The sequence below is a fragment of the Anomaloglossus baeobatrachus genome, chromosome 1 (assembly GCF_048569485.1).
Source record: "Anomaloglossus baeobatrachus isolate aAnoBae1 chromosome 1, aAnoBae1.hap1, whole genome shotgun sequence".
Taxonomy (NCBI): Eukaryota; Metazoa; Chordata; class Amphibia; order Anura; family Aromobatidae; genus Anomaloglossus; species Anomaloglossus baeobatrachus.
Genome location: NC_134353.1, coordinates 744,072,453 through 744,089,617, shown reverse-complemented (window position 1 = coordinate 744,089,617; position 17,165 = coordinate 744,072,453). Strand labels below are relative to the sequence as shown.

The window sequence follows — 17,165 nt, the reverse complement described above, 5'->3', positions numbered from 1 at the left end:
GATCTAGCAGCCTGCACTGTAATGTACTGCATACAAGCTGAAGAGGTAGAAAACGTAAAATACAACTAAGTCTCATATTCATTATTTAAAAATAAATTAAATAGTCATTTGGACAACCCCTTCTAATTCACTATGTTTGCATCTCTGATAAAATAATGTTGACATAATACAACACAAAACGAGATATATGCTATAGCCAGTAGAAAGCAGGCTAGAGGAGCCTATGAACAAGGATCATACAACTTGCAGGGTTGGCTCCACTGTATAAGCTGCAGGTGATTCTTGTGGATCCACACTGGAAACTTTGACAAACCAAGTGGGGGAAACTCAGAAGACATTGTCCTCATCAGGCAGGACATACAGCAAATGAATACAAAAGTTACAGAACTAAAAAGGAGAGTCAGTGGAATAAAAGTTGTTTTTTTATTGGGTTTTTTTTTTATACTCAGAGCGAGAGGGCTGCAGAATATCAATGGTCTCCTTCGTAAAAGCTTGCTGATTGAAAAATTTGCCAAAAATTCTCTCCCCCCATTCTATGCCATTGATAGGGTGCACAGAGTGTCTCTACGAGATAGTTACTGCCTGAACTCCTCCAAGGCCAATTCTAAATAAATTACTGCACTTCAAGGACACTGATCTTATTCCATGAAAAGCTAGAGACCATTCTGCATTAGCTATTGACGGATGGAATATATCGATATATCCAGATTTCGAGGTTCCAGAGAAAAAGGGCACAGTTCTGGGACGTAAAGTGAAGACTACAGGACAAGCAGATTTCTTATTCTGTGCTGAATTCGGCCCAGCTCGGGGTAGTTGCCATGGGTGGAGTTCATATGCTTGAATCGTCCTCTTAAACCTTGGCATCGTAGGACTCAAATGAAAAGTCCTTACAGTCTTAGGCCCTGTGCGCACTAGGCGTTTTTACCCGCGGTTTTGCTGCAGAAATTTCTTGAGAAATGTTTGTAATCTTCCTGCAGACATTTCCCAGCAAAACCTATGGGGGAAAAAAAAAAAAAAAAAAAATAGCTGAGCGCACACTGCGTTTTTTTCTCAAGAAAATTCTTTCTGAAGATTTTCTTGAGAAAATTTCTTGAGAAAATGTGCATGTCACTTCTTTTCCGCAGGTAGCAAATGATGTGCGGTATACCCTCGGTATAGCCACGATTTACCTGCGGTAATGCTCATCACTGCCTGCGGTTTTGCAGGGGAGTGATGTCATTATGCCAGGAAGAGGAAGCGGAGCACAGATCACACTCCCTGGACGCCACATAGCCCTGGCGCTTCCGTGTGACCTCCAGGTGCCCGTGCAGTCTGTGTCTAGCTCCAGCCCCACAGCTGCCTGCACAGCAGTGTGTCAGTGTCTGCCCGCAGTATCAGCAGCTTATCACCCTGCAGTGCGTGCAGCCGCGGGGATGCCGAGCGCTGCTGTCAGGAAGTGAGATGAGATCATTACCTGCGGTGACAATCTCCTGCCTCCTGACGTCACAGCTGTCACTGCCGTCTATGCCCGCGGCCCGAGACTGTCACTAGCGGTGACGTCACCGGCTCTCGCGATACTGCGGAGAACGCGGCGGGCATAGACGGCAGTGACAGCGCTGATGGCAAAACTGCAGGAGATCATCACAGCAGGTAATGATCTCATCTAACCTCCTGAAGTCAGTGCTAGTCATACCCTGCAGTGACCTGGGCTGACCTATTGATGTTAGCTCAAGTCACTTCACTGCTCTCCCAGCCAATGGGGAACATTCTGTTCTTCATTGACTGGGACAGTGACTATGGTATGGATCGTCAAGGGAACCCCTTATTGGATTACGCCGGACCAGGAGTTGATTGTTCTGGTCAATAAATTGATGAAAGAGGGAATGTGGGGAGTGTTTTTTCAAATGAAACTTTTTTGTTGTCTATTTTTTATTTCTTACTGACTGGGTTGGTGATGTCGGGTATCTGATAGACGTGTGACATCACTAACCCCAGGGCCTGATGCCAGGTGACATTACACATCTGGCATCAACCCCATATATTACCCCGTTTGCCACCGCACCAGGGCAACGGGATGAGTTGGGGCGAAGCACCAGGATTGGCACGTCAAACGGATGCGCCACTTCTGGGGCGGCTGCAGCCTGCTATTTTTAGGCTGGGGATTGTCCAATAACAGTGGACCTCCCTAGTCTGAGAATATCAGACCCCAGCTGTCTGCTTTACCTTGGCTGGTGATCCAATTTGGGGGGGGACCCCACGTTTTTTTGTTTTAAATTATTTATTTAATGTAAAGAAGGGAATTTTGTTTACTTACCGTAAATTCCTTTTCTTCTAGCTCCAATTGGGAGACCCAGACAATTGGGTGTATAGCTACTGCCTCCGGAGGCCGCACAAAGTACTACACTTAAAAGTGTAAGGCCCCTCCCCTTCTGGCTATACACCCCCCCGTGGGAGCACGGGTCCCTCAGTTTTAGTGCAAAAGCAAGAAGGAGGAAAGCCAATAACTGTTTCAAAAACAAATTCAATCCGATAACAATATCGGAGAACGTAACTTAACATGAACAACATGTGCACCCGAAAAACAAATACCCTAAGAAAAAACAGGGCGGGTGCTGGGTCTCCCAATTGGAGCTAGAAGAAAAGGAATTTACGGTAAGTAAACAAAATTCCCTTCTTTTTCGCTCCTAATTGGGAGACCCAGACAATTGGGACGTCCAAAAGCAGTCCCTGGGTGGGTAAAAGAATACCTCGTGATCGGGCTGTCAGGCAGCCCTTTCTTACAGGTGGGCCACCGCCGCCTGCAGGACTTGTCTACCTAGGCTGGCATCCGCCGAAGCGTAGGTATGCACCTGATAATGCTTGGTAAAAGTGTGCAGACTCGACCAGGTAGCCGCCTGGCACACCTGCTGAGCCGTAGCCTGATGCCGTAATGCCCAGGACGCACCCACGGCTCTGGTAGAATGGGCCTTCAGTCCAGAAGGAGTCGGAAGCCCAGCAGAACGGTAGGCGTGAAGAATTGGTTCCTTGATCCACCGCGCAAGGGTGGATTTGGAAGCTTGCGACCCTTTATGCTGACCAGCGACCAGGATAAAGAGTGCATCCGAACGGCGCAGAGGCGCCGTGCGGAAAATGTAGATCCTGAGTGCTCTCACCAGGTCCAACAGATGCAAACCCTTTTCAAATTGGTGAACTGGATGCGGACACAAAGATGGTAAAGTGATATCCTGATTGAGATGAAAGGAAGATACCACCTTGGGAAGAAACTCTGGAATTGGACGCAGTACTACCTTGTCTTGGTGAAACACCAGGAAGGGAGATTTGCAAGATAACGCCGCCAGCTCTGACACTCTCCGAAGAGACGTGACCGCCACCAGAAAAGCCACTTTCTGTGAAAGCCGAGAAAAGGAAATCTCCTTCATAGGCTCGAAAGGTGGCTTCTGGAGAGCAATTAGAACCTTGTTCAGATCCCAGGGTTCCAATGGCCGCTTGTAAGGGGGAACGATATGACAAACCCCTTGCAGGAACGTGCGTACCTTAGGAAGTCGCGCCAGGCGCTTCTGAAAGAATACGGATAGCGCGGAGACTTGACCTTTAAGGGAGCTAAGCGACAAACCTTTTTCCAACCCAGACTGCAGGAAGGAAAGAAAAATAGGCAATGCAAATGGCCAGGGAGAAACTCCCTGAGCGGAGCACCAAGATAAGAATATCTTCCACGTTCTGTGGTAGATCTTGGCGGAGGATGGTTTCCTAGCCTGTCTCATGGTGGCAACAACATCATGAGATAAACCTGAGGTCCCTAGGATCCAGGACTCAATGGCCACACAGTCAGGTTCAGGGCCGCAGAATTCAGATGGAAAAATGGCCCTTGAGACAGCAAGTCTGGACGGCCTGGTAGCGCCCACGGTTGTCCTACCGTAAGATGCCACAGATCCGGGTACCACGACCTCCTTGGCCAGTCTGGAGCGACGAGAATGGCGCAACGGCAGTCTGACCTGATTTTGCGGAGCACTCTGGGCAACAATGCCAGAGGTGGAAACACATAAGGTAGTCGGAACTGCGACCAATCCTGAACTAAGGCGTCTGCCGCCAGAGCTCGGTGATCGTGAGACCGTGCCATGAAAACCGGGACCTTGTTGTTGTGCCGTGACGCCATCAGGTCGACGTCCGGCATCCCCCAGCGGCGACAGATCTCCTGAAACACGTCCGGGTGAAGGGACCATTCCCCTGCGTCCATGCCCTGGCGACTGAGAAAGTCTGCTTCCCAGTTTTCCACGCCTGGGATGTGAACTGCGGATATGGTGGATGCTGTGTTTTCCACCCACGTCAGAATCCGCCGGACTTCCTGAAAGGCTTGCCGACTGCGTGTTCCCCCTTGGTGGTTGATGTACGCCACCGCTGTGGAATTGTCCGACTGAATCCGGATCTGCTTGCCCTCCAGCCACTGTTGGAAGGCTCGCAGAGCAAGATAGACTGCTCTGATTTCCAGAACATTGATCTGAAGGGTGGACTCTCTCTGAGTCCACGTACCCTGAGCCCTGTGGTGAAGAAACACTGCTCCCCACCCTGATAGGCTCGCATCTGTCGTGACCACCGCCCAGGATGGGGGTAGGAACGACTTTCCTTTTGACAATGAGGTGGGAAGAAGCCACCATCGGAGAGAGTCCTTGGCTGCCTGAGAGAGGGAGACATCCCTGTCGAGGGACGTCGACTTCCCGTCCCATTGGCGGAGAATGTCCCATTGTAGAGGGCGCAGATGAAACTGCGCGAAAGGGACTGCTTCCATTGCTGCCACCATCTTCCCTAGGAAATGCATGAGGCGCCTCAAGGAGTGGGACTGGTTCTGCAGGAGAGATTGCACCCCTGTCTGCAGAGAGCACTGCTTGTCCAGTGGAAGCTTCACTATCGCTGAGAGAGTATGAAACTCCATGCCAAGATATGTTAGTGATTGGGTCGGGGTTAGATTTGACTTTGAAAAGTTGATAATCCACCCGAAACTCTGGAGAGTCTTCAGTGCCACGTCCAGACTGTGTTGGCATGCCTCTTGAGAGGGTGCCTTTATAAGTAGATCGTCCAAATACGGGATCACGGAGTGACCCTGCGAGTGCAGGACAGCTACTACTGCTGCCATGACCTTGGTGAAGACCCGAGGGGCTGTTGCCAGCCCGAAAGGTAACGCTACGAACTGCAGGTGTTCGCTTTCTATAACGAAGCGTAGAAAACGCTGATGCTCTGGCGCAATCGGCACGTGAAGATAAGCATCTTTGATGTCTATTGATGCTAAGAAATCTCCTTGAGACATTGAGGCTATGACGGAGCGTAGAGATTCCATCCGGAACCTCCTGGTTTTTACGTGTTTGTTGAGCAACTTTAGATCCAGGACGGGCCGAAAGGACCCGTCCTTCTTTGGCACCACAAACAGATTGGAGTAAAAACCGTGACCTTGTTCCTGAAGAGGAACGGAAGTCACCACTCCTTCCGCCTTTAGAGCGGCCACCGCCTGCAGCAGAGCATCGGCTCGGTCGGGCGGTGGGGAAGTTCTGAAGAAACGAGTTGGAGGACGAGAGATGAACTCTATCCTGTACCCGTGAGACAGAATGTCCTTCACCCAACGGTCTTTGACCTGTGACAGCCAAATGTCGCCAAAGCGGGAGAGCCTGCCACCGACCGAGGATGCGGAGAGAGGAGGCTGAAAGTCATGAGGAAGCCGTCTTGGTAACGGTTCTTCCTGCTGTCTTTTTTGGGCGTGACTGAGTCCGCCAAGAATCTGAGCCTCTCTGATCCTTTTGAGTCCTTTTGGACGAGGAGAATTGGGACCTGCCTGAGCCTCGAAAGGACCGAAAACCAGACTGACCCCTCCTTTGTTGGGGCTTGTTTTGTCTGTGTTGAGGTAAGGATGAGTCCTTACCCTTGGAGTGTTTAATGATTTCATCCAAACGCTCCCCAAACAATCGGTCGCGAGAAAAAGGCAAACTGGTTAAGCACTTCTTGGAAGCAGAATCTGCCTTCCATTCTCTCAACCACAGGGCTCTGCGCAAAACCACGGAGTTGGCTGACGCCACCGCCGTACGGCTCGTAGAGTCCAGGACAGCATTAATCGCGTAAGACGCGAATGCAGACATTTGAGAGGTCAATGGTGCCACCTGCGGGGCAGATGTACGTGTGACCGAGTCGACTTGTATAAGCCCAGCTGAAATGGCTTGGAGTGCCCATACGGCTGCAAAAGCTGGCGCCAACGACGCTCCAATAGCTTCATAGATGGATTTCAGCCAGAGCTCCATCTGCCTGTCAGTGGCATCTTTAAGTGCCGCTCCATCTTCTACTGCAACTAAAGATCTAGCTGCAAGCCTGGAGATTGGAGGGTCCACCTTGGGACACTGGGTCCAACCCTTGACCACGTCAGGGCGAAAAGGATAGCGTGTATCTTTAAGCCGTTTAGAAAACCGCTTCTCAGGATAAGCGTGGTGTTTCTGGATTGCATCTCTAAAGTCAGAGTGGTCCAGAAAAGTGCTTAATTTACGCTTGGGATATCTGAAATGGAATTTCTCCTGCTGTGAAGCTGCCTCCTCCGCAGGAAGAGCTGGCGGGGAAATATCTAACATCCTATTGATGGACGCTATAAGATCATTCACTATGGCGTCACCATCCGGTGTATCCAGATTGAGAGCGGTCCCAGGATCAGAATCTTGATCAGTTACATCCGCCTCATCACCCATAGATTCGTCCCGCTGGGATCCTGACCAGTGAGACGAAGTTGAGGGCCCCTCATAACGAGCCCGCTTAGGTTGTCTGGGACTGTTGTCTGAGTCAGAATCGTCACCCTGGGGTGCATGTGACACCCCCGGAGCTTGGAAGTGTTCCAGCTGAGGGGGACCAGGGAGCAATGATGCCACAGTGTCCATGGTCTGAGTTACTGGTCTAGACTGCAATGTTTCAAGAATCTTTGACATGGTCATAGACAATCTGTCAGCAAAAGCTGCAAACTCCGTTCCTGTCACCTGGACAGCATTCACAGGTGGTACACTCTGGGTCACGTCCAGCAGAGGCCCCGGCTGTGCAAGTTGCACAGGGGCCGAGCACTGCACACAATGGGGGTCAGTGGAACCTGCCGGTAGAGCAGCCCCACATGCGGTACAGGCAGCATATAATGTCTGTGCCTTAGCACCCTTGCGTTTTGCGGACGACATGCTGTTGCCTCCTTGTAATCTAGGAGGGTATATAGCCGAGAATCACCAGCGACCGTACAGTACAAAGTATTTGCAAACACAAAATACTCAGTATACAAACGGCACAAGTGGGGGTGAGCCCTTGAGGGCTGCTTACCGCCCGCTGAACAGCGGGTATGAGGCCGTAGAATCCCGTGTCTGGGTCTCCCCGTCTCCCCTCTGCAGCTCAGCGTGCAGGCAGGAATGGCTGCCGGCGTTCAGTGAAGAGGGGCGGACCGTGGGCGTGCCACAAACAAAGAGCGGGAAACTGCGTCCTACTGGGCCTGGTGTGAGGGCTGGAGTATGTAAAAAAGACTCCAGCCCTCAGCGCTGATGCTCTGTACAGCGTCCCGCCCTCCTCCTGACTGGCAGGTGCGGAGGCGGGAACGAACGAACTAGGCCGCAAAAGCCGGGGACTGTAGTAATAAGCGCGGCCGTGATATATGCACGGTCAGCGCGGAAGTCCCCGGCGCACCACAAGTCCCCGCCGCGTCGCAATCCCAGCGGCCGGCGCGACCGTTCTCCCTGAGTCTACCCACTCAGCTAAGCTGAAGTGAGGAAATGGCACAAGCGCAGCAGCGCTGTTGTCCCCGGCGCACTAACACACCCAGCAATGCTGCGGTGTGCGCGCGTATGCACGGGGACACAGAGTACCTTGACGGAGCAGGGCCATGTCCCTGACGATACTCAGCTCCATATCCAGCGGCTTCTCCAGGGGCTGTGGATGGAGCACGGTCTCAGTGCCTGGAGACCGGTAAAATCCCACTTCGCCCAGAGCCCTAATGGGGATGGGGAAGGAATCAGCATGTGGGCTCCAGCCTCCGTACCCGCAATGGGTACCTCAACCTTAACAAGCACCACCGACAGAAAGTGGGGTGAGAAGGGAGCATGCTGGGGGCCCTGTATGGGCCCTCTTTTCTTCCATCCGACATAGTCAGCAGCTGCTGCTGACTAAATAGTGGAGCTATGCGTGCGTGTCTGACCTCCTTCGCACAAAGCAAAAACTGAGGGACCCGTGCTCCCACGGGGGGGTGTATAGCCAGAAGGGGAGGGGCCTTACACTTTTAAGTGTAGTACTTTGTGCGGCCTCCGGAGGCAGTAGCTATACACCCAATTGTCTGGGTCTCCCAATTAGGAGCGAAAAAGAAATAACAGCGTGGGGTGCCCTCTGTTTTGGATTACCAGTCAAGGTGAAGCTACCAGCTGTGGTCTGCAGGCTGCAGCAGTCTGCTTTACCCTAGCTGGCTACAAAAGATGGGGGGGGACCTCACGTCATTTTTTTTTTTTTTTTAATTATTTTTTGGCTAAATACAAGGCTAGGCACCCTTTAATGCCCATGAAAGTCACTAAAGGGTGCCAGTTTAGAATATGCAGGGGGGTGGGACATTATATATGTCTTTCTCATCTATCTATTCATCTATCCATCTTTCCCTCTATACATTATCTGTCTATCGATTATCTATCTATTCTCTATATTTATTGCAGTTCAGCATAAAAAAAAAAAAAAAAAAAAAAAAACGCAGGGACCAACCTGTGGCAAAACCGCGGCAAAAAGGCATGCGTTTTTCCCGCGGTTTCGGTGCGTTTTTTACCGCAGGTGCGGTAATCTTCAACTCCCAGAAGTTTTTCAAGAAATTTTCTTGAGAAAAATCACTTTTCTAGTGCGCACATAGCCTTGATCTGGGTGATGGGATTTTCCATGCGATGCTAAACAGGACTAAAGCTGTGGTGCTGAACTGTAGGACTCGCTCCTATCTGAATTGCTTTTTCCAAGTACAGGCCCGAATAACTGCAAAGGAGTAATTGGAACTAACAGTTCTCTCCCCCCTACCAGGAGGCAGTGAACTCAAGGGCGGATCTCAATGGCAAAACCCTTTTTGGCTACAGATAATGGGCACTTCTATTGACAATAGGCTCTCAGAATACTTGAGTTTTAATAAAAAGGTCAACATCTAAGATGTGTTTGGGATGCTATCAAAGCATAGACGAGAGGGGTCTATTGGAGAAATAAGCTAAATAAAATCCAAAAAACGGATTTTTGTGTATTCGCCGTAAAATCGTTTTCTCTTAGCCATCATTGGGGGACCAGGACCATGGGTGTTATGCTGCCTATCCATAGGAGGACACTAAGTAGATGCAAAAGCATAGCTCCTCCTCTGCAGTATACACCCCCTGGCCGGGCCAGGCAACCTCAGTTTTAGTACACAAGCAGTAGGAGAAAAAGCCAGTAAAAACTTCTCAACAGAGGAACATGAGAAAAGAAGAGTCATAACCAAATAAGGTACTGAGAGAACCAAGGCCCAACAGGGTAACAGGGTGGGTGCTGTGTCCCCCAATGATGGCTAAGAGAAAACGATTTTACGGTGAGTAAACAAAGAAGGGAATTTTGTTTACTTACCGTAAATTCCTTTTCTTCTAGCTCTAATTGGGAGACCCAGACAATTGGGTGTATAGGCTATGCCTCCGGAGGCCGCACAAAGTATTACACTCAAAAGTGTTAAGCCCCTCCCCTTCTGCCTATACACCCCCCGTGCTCCCACGGGCTCCTCAGTTTTGGTGCAAAAGCAAGAAGGAGGAAAAAGAATTATAAACTGGTTTAAAGTAACTTCAATCCGAAGGAATATCGGAGAACTGAAACCATTCAACATGAACAACATGTGTACACAAAAAAACAGGGGCGGGTGCTGGGTCTCCCAATTAGAGCTAGAAGAAAAGGAATTTACGGTAAGTAAACAAAATTCCCTTCTTTGTCGCTCTATTGGGAGACCCAGACAATTGGGACGTCCAAAAGCAGTCCCTGGGTGGGTAAAATAATACCTCGTAAGAGAGCCGTAAAACGGCCTCTTCCTACAGGTGGGCAACCGCCGCCTGAAGGACTCGTCTACCTAGGCTGGCATCCGCCGAAGCATAGGTATGCACCTGATAGTGCTTCGTGAAAGTGTGTAGGCTCGACCAGGTAGCCGCCTGACACACCTGCTGAGCCGTAGCCTGGTGCCTCAAAGCCCAGGACGCGCCCACGGCTCTGGTAGAATGGGCCTTCAGCCCTGAGGGAACTGGAAGCCCAGCCGAACGGTAAGCTTCGATAATTGGCTCCTTGATCCACCGAGCCAGGGTTGATTTGGAAGCCTGTGACCCTTTACGCTGGCCAGCGACAAGGACAAAGAGTGCATCCGAGCGGCGCAGGGGCGCCGTACGAGAAATGTAGAGTCTGAGTGCTCTCACCAGATCTAACAAGTGCAAATCCTTTTCACATTGGTGAACTGGATGAGGACAAAAAGAAGGTAAGGAGATATCCTGATTGAGATGAAAGGGGGATACCACCTTAGGGAGAAATTCCGGAACCGGACGCAGAACCACCTTGTCCTGGTGAAACACCAGGAAAGGGGATTTGCATGACAGCACTGCTAGCTCAGACACTCTCCGAAGTGAAGTGACTGCTACTAGAAAAACCACTTTCTGCGAAAGGCGTGAGAGAGAAATATCCCTCATTGGCTCGAATGGTGGTTTCTGAAGAACCGTCAGCACCCTGTTCAGATCCCAGGGTTCTAACGGCCGCTTGTAAGGAGGAACGATGTAACAAACCCCCTGCAGGAACGTGCGTACCTGTGGAAGTCTGGCTAGGCGCTTCTGGAAAAACACAGAGCGCTGAGACTTGTCCCTTAAGGGAGCCGAGCGACAAACCCTTTTCCAGTCCAGATTGAAGGAAGGACAGAAAAGTGGGCAAGGCAAAAGGCCAGGGAGAAATACCCTGAGCAGAGCACCACGACAGGAAAATTTTCCACGTCCTGTGGTAGATCTTGGCGGACGTTGGTTTCCTAGCCTGTCTCATAGTGGCAATGACGTCTTGAGATAACCCTGAAGACGCTAGGATCCAGGACTCAATGGCCACACAGTCAGGTTGAGAGCCGCAGAATTCAGATGGAAAAACGGCCCTTGAGATAGCAAGTCTGGTCGGTCTGGTAGTGCCCACGGTTGGCCGACAGTGAGATGCCACAGATCCGGGTACCACGACCGCCTCGGCCAGTCTGGAGCGACGAGGATGACGCGGCGGCAGTCGGCCCTGATCTTGCGTAACACTCTGGGCAACAGTGCCAGCGGAGGAAACACATAAGGGAGCTGAAACTGCGACCAATCCTGAACTAAGGCGTCTGCCGCCAGAGCTCTGGGATCTTGAGACCGTGCCATGAACGCCGGTACCTTGTTGTTGTGCCGGGACGCCATGAGGTCGACGTCTGGCATCCCCCAGCGGCAACAGATCTCCTGAAACACGTCCGGGTGAAGGGACCATTCCCCTGCGTCCATGCCCTGGCGACTGAGATAATCTGCTTCCCAGTTTTCCACGCCTGGAATGTGAACTGCGGAGATGGTGGAGGCCGTGGCTTCCACCCACAGCAGAATCCGCCGGACTTCCTGGAAGGCTTGCAGACTGCGTGTGCCACCTTGGTGGTTGATGATGATGAGGACTCTTGCTGGGTCCACGTACCCTGAGCCCTGTGGTGGAGAAAAACCGCTCCCCACCCTGACAGACTCGCGTCCGTCGTGACCACCTCCCAGGATGGGGGTAGGAAGGATTTCCCTTTCGATAATGAAGTGGGAAGAAGCCACCACCGAAGGGAAGCTTTGGTCGCCTGCGAGAGGGAGACGTTCCTGTCGAGGGACGCCGGCTTCCTGTCCCATTTGCGTAGGATGTCCCATTGAAGAGGACGCAGGTGAAACTGCGCGAAAGGAACTGCCTCCATTGCTGCCACCATCTTCCCCAGGAAGTGCATGAGGCGCCTCAAGGTGTGTGACCGACCTTGAAGGAGAGATTGTACCCCTGTCTGTAGTGACCGCTGCTTGATCAGCGGAAGCTTCACTATCGCTGAGAGGGTATGAAACTCCATGCCAAGGTATGTCAGCGATTGGGCCGGTGTCAGATTTGACTTTGGAAAATTGATGATCCACCCGAAACTCTGGAGAGTCTCCAGGGTAGCGTCGAGGCTGTGTTGGCATGCCTCTAGAGAGGGTGCCTTGATCAACAGATCGTCCAAGTACGGGATCACCGAGTGACCCTGAGAGTGGAGGACCGCTACGACAGTAGCCATAACCTTGGTGAAAACCCGTGGGGCTGTTGCCAGGCCGAACGGCAGTGCCACGAACTGCAGGTGTTCGTTCCCTATGGCGAAGCGCAAGAAGCGCTGGTGCTCTGGAGCAATCGGTACGTGGAGATAAGCATCTTTGATATCGATCGATGCAAGGAAATCTCCTTGGGACATTGAGGCGATGACGGAGCGGAGGGATTCCATCCGGAACCGCCTGGTCTTTACGTGTTTGTTGAGAAGTTTCAGGTCCAGGACAGGTCGGAAAGACCCGTCCTTCTTTGGGACCACAAACAAGTTGGAGTAAAAACCGTGGCCCTCTTGCTGAAGAGGAACAGGGACCACCACCCCTTCTGCCTTCAGAATGCCCAGCGCCTGCAGAAGAGCCTCGGCTCGCTCGGGAGGCGGGGATGACCTGAAGAATCGAGTCGGGGGACGAGAGGTGAACTCTATCCTGTAACCGTGAGACAGAATGTCTCTCACCCAACGGTCTTTTACCCGTGGCAGCCAGGTGTCGCAAAAGCGGGAGAGCCTGCCACCGACCGAGGATGCGGAGTGAGGATGCAGACAGTCATGAGGAAGCCGCTTTGGTAGCGGCACCTCCGGTGGTCTGTTTAGGACGTGACTTAGACCGCCATGCACCAGAGTTCCTTTGATCTTTCTGAGGCCTTTTGGACGAGGAGAATTGGGACCTGCCCGCGCCCCGAAAGGACCGAAACCTCGACTGCCCCTTCCTCTGTTGGGGTATGTTCGGTTTGGGCTGGGGTAAGGATGTATCCTTTCCCTTGGATTGTTTGATGATTTCATCCAAACGCTCGCCAAACAATCGTTCGCCAGAAATTGGCAAACTGGTTAAGCGCTTTTTGGAAACAGAATCTGCCTTCCATTCCCGTAGCCACAAGGCCCTGCGGAGTACCACCGAATTGGCGGCTGCAACCGCCGTACGGCTCGCAGAGTCCAGGACAGCATTAATAGCGTAAGACGCAAATGCCGACGTCTGAGTGGTTATGGACGCCACCTGTGGCGCGGACGTGCGTGTGGCTGCGTCAATTTGCGCTTGACCTGCTGAGATAGCTTGTAGCGCCCATAGGGCTGCGAATGCTGGGGCAAAAGAAGCGCCGATAGCTTCATAGATGGATTTCAACCAGAGCTCCATCTGCCTGTCAGTGGCATCTTTGAGTGAAGCCCCATCTTCCACTGCAAGTATGGATCTAGCTGCCAGTCTGGAGATTGGAGGATCCACTTTGGGACACTGAGTCCAACCCTTGACCACGTCAGGGGGAAAGGGATAACGTGTATCCTTAAGGCGCTTAGAAAGAAGGGAATTTTGTTTACTTACCGTAAATTCCTTTTCTTCTAGCTCCAATTGGGAGACCCAGACAATTGGGTGTATAGCTACTGCCTCCGGAGGCCGCACAAAGTACTACACTTAAAAGTGTAAGGCCCCTCCCCTTCTGGCTATACACCCTCCCGTAGGAGTACGGATTCCTCAGTTTTAGTACCAAAGCAAGAAGGAGGAAAGCCAATAACAGTTTCAAAAAACAAATTCAATCCGATAACAAGATCGGAGAACTTAAGAAACAACATGAACAACATGTGCACCCGAAAAACGAAACCCTAAGAACAATAGGGCGGGTGCTGGGTCTCCCAATTGGAGCTAGAAGAAAAGGAATTTACGGTAAGTAAACAAAATTCCCTTCTTTTTCGCTCCTAATTGGGAGACCCAGACAATTGGGACGTCCAAAAGCAGTCCCTGGGTGGGTAAAAAGATACCTCGTGATCGGGCTGTCAGGCAGCCCTTTCCTACAGGTTGGCCACCGCCGCCTGAAGGACCTGTCTACCTAGGCTGGCATCTGCCGAAGCGTAGGTATGCACTTGATAGTGTTTGGTAAACGTGTGCAGACTCGACCAGGTAGCCGCCTGGCACACCTGCTGAGCCGTAGCCTGATGCCGCAATGCCCAGGACGCACCCACGGCTCTGGTAGAATGGGCCTTCAGTCCAGATGGAATCGGAAGCCCAGCAGAACGGTATGTGTGAAGAATTGGTTCCTTGATCCACCGCGCCAGGGTGGATTTGGAAGCTTGCGATCCCTTATGCTGACCAGCGACTAGGACAAAGAGCGCATCAGAACGGCGCATAGGCGCCGTGCGAGAAATGTAAATCCTGAGTGCTCTCACCAGGTCCAACAGATGTAAACCTTTTTCAAATTGGTGAACTGGATGCGGACACAAAGATGGCAAAGTGATATCCTGATTGAGATGAAAGGAAGAAACCACCTTGGGAGAAAACTCTGGAATTGGACGCAGTACTACCTTGTCTTGGTGAAACACCAGGAAGGGAGATTTGCAAGATAACGCCGCTAGCTCGGACACTCTACGAAGAGACGTGACCGCCACAAGAAAAACCACTTTTTGTGAAAGCCGAGAAAGGGAAACCTCTTTCAAAGGCTCGAAAGGCGGCTTCTGGAGAGCAATGAGAACCTTGTTTAGATCCCAGGGTTCCAATGGCCGTCTGTAAGGAGGAACGATATGACAAACTCCTTGGAGAAACGTGCGTACTTTAGAAAGCCGTGCCAAGCGCTTCTGAAAGAATACGGATAGCGCGGAGACTTGACCCTTAAGAGAGCTAAGCGACAAACCTTTTTCCAACCCAGACTGCAGGAAGGAAAGAAAAATTGGCAATGCAAATGGCCAGGGAGAAACCCTCTGAGCCGAGCACCAAGCTAAGAATATCTTCCACGTCCTGTGATAGATCTTAGCTGAGGATGGTTTTCTAGCCTGTCTCATTGTGGCAACTACTTCATGAGATAAACCTGAGGCCGCTAGGATCCAGGACTCAATGGCCACACAGTCAGGTTCAGGGCCGCAGAATTCAGATGGAAAAGCGGCCCTTGAGACAGCAAATCTGGACGGTCTGGTAGTGCCCATGGTTGGCCTACCGTGAGATGCCACAGATCCGGGTACCACGACCTTCTTGGCCAGTCTGGAGCGACGAGAATGGCTCGATGGCAGTCGGACCTGATTTTCCGGAGAACTCTGGGCAACAATGCTAGAGGTGGGAACACATAGGGTAGTCGGAATTGCGACCAATCCTGAACCAAGGCATCTGCCGCCAGCGCTCGGTGATCGTGAGACCGTGCCATGAAAACTGGGACCTTGTTGTTGTGCCGTGACGCCATCAGATCGACGTCCGGCGTCCCCCAGCGGCAACAGATCTGCTGAAACACGTCCGGGTGAAGGGACCATTCCCCTGCGTCCATGCCCTGGCGACTGAGAAAGTCTGCTTCCCAGTTTTCCACGCCTGGGATGTGAACTGCGGATATGGTGGACGCTTTGCTTTCCACCCACGTCAAAATCCGCCGGACTTCTTGAAAGGCTTGGCGACTGCGTGTTCCCCCTTGGTGGTTGATGTACGCCACCGCCGTGGAATTGTCCGACTGAATCCGAATCTGCTTGCCTTCCTGCCATTGTTGGAAGGCTCGCAGAGCAAGATAGACTGCTCTGATTTCCAGAACATTGATCTGCAGGGTGGACTCTTCCTGAGTCCACGTCCCCTGAGCCCTGTGGTGGAGAAACACCGCTCCCCACCCTGATAGGCTCGCATCCGTCGTGACCACTGCCCAGGATGGGGGTAGGAACGACTTTCCCTGTGACAATGAGGTGGGGAGAAGCCACCAACGCAGAGAGTCCTTGGGAGTCTGAGAGAGGGAGACAGTCCTGTCGAGGGACGTCGACTTCCCATCCCATTGGCGTAGAATGTCCCATTGTAGAGGGCGCAGATGAAACTGCGCGAACGGGACCGCCTCCATTGCTGCTACCATCTTTCCTAGGAAATGCATGAGGCGCCTCAGTGAGTGTGACTGGCTCTGAAGGAGAGATTGCACTCCTGTCCGCAGCGAACACTGCTTGTCCAGTGGAAGCTTCACTATCGCTGAGAGAGTATGAAACTCCATGCCAAGATAAGTCAGTGATTGGGTCGGGGTTAGATGAGACTTTGGAAAGTTGATAATCCACCCGAAACTCTGGAGAGTGTCTAGTGCCACTTTCAGACTGTGTTGGCATGCCTCTTGAGAGGGTGCCTTTATAAGCAGGTCGTCTAGATACGGGATGACCGAGTGACCTTGCGAGTGCAGGACAGCTACTACTGCTGCCATGACCTTGGTGAAGACCCGGGGGGCTGTTGCCAGACCGAAAGGTAACGCTACGAACTGCAGGTGTTCGTCGTGTATGACGAAGCGTAGGAAACGCTGATGCTCTGGTGCAATCGGCACGTGGAGATACGCATCTTTGATGTCTATTGATGCTAGAAAATCTCCTTGAGACATTGAGGCTATGACGGAGCGTAGGGATTCCATCCGGAACCTCCTGACTTTTACGTGTCTGTTGAGCAACTTTAGATCCAGGACGGGTCGATACGATCCGTCCTTTTTTGGGACCACAAACAGATTGGAGTAAAAACCGTGACCTTGTTCCTGAAGAGGGACGGAGGTCACCACTCCTTCCGCCTTTAGAGCGGCCACCGCCTGCAACAGAGCATCGGCTCGGTCTGGTGGTGGAGAAGTTCTGAAGAAACGAGTTGGCGGACGAGAACTGAACTCTATCCTGTACCCGTGAGACAGAATATCCCTCACCCAACGGTCTTTGACGCGTGACAGCCAAATGTCGCCAAAGTGGGAAAGCCTCCCACCGACCGAGGGTGTGGGAATCGGAGACTGCAAGTCATGAGGACGCCGTCTTGGCAACGGTTCCTCCGGCTGTCTTTTTTGGGCGTGACTGAGACCTCCAAGAATCTGAGCGTCTCTGATCTTTTTGAGTCTTTTTTGACGAGGAAAATTGGGACCTGCCCGGTCCTCGAAAGGACCGATAACCAGACTGACCCCTCCTCTGTTGGGGTTTGTTTTGTCTG

The 17,165-nt window shown here is 51.8% G+C and overlaps 1 protein-coding gene across 1 annotated transcript in view; it reads right to left on the bottom strand.

Annotated features, from left to right (window-relative positions):
- ZCCHC8 (zinc finger CCHC-type containing 8) overlaps positions 1–17,165 on the bottom strand; it is a 167,775-nt gene that overhangs the window by 110,074 nt on the left and 40,536 nt on the right. The gene's annotated exons all lie outside the window — the stretch shown is intronic.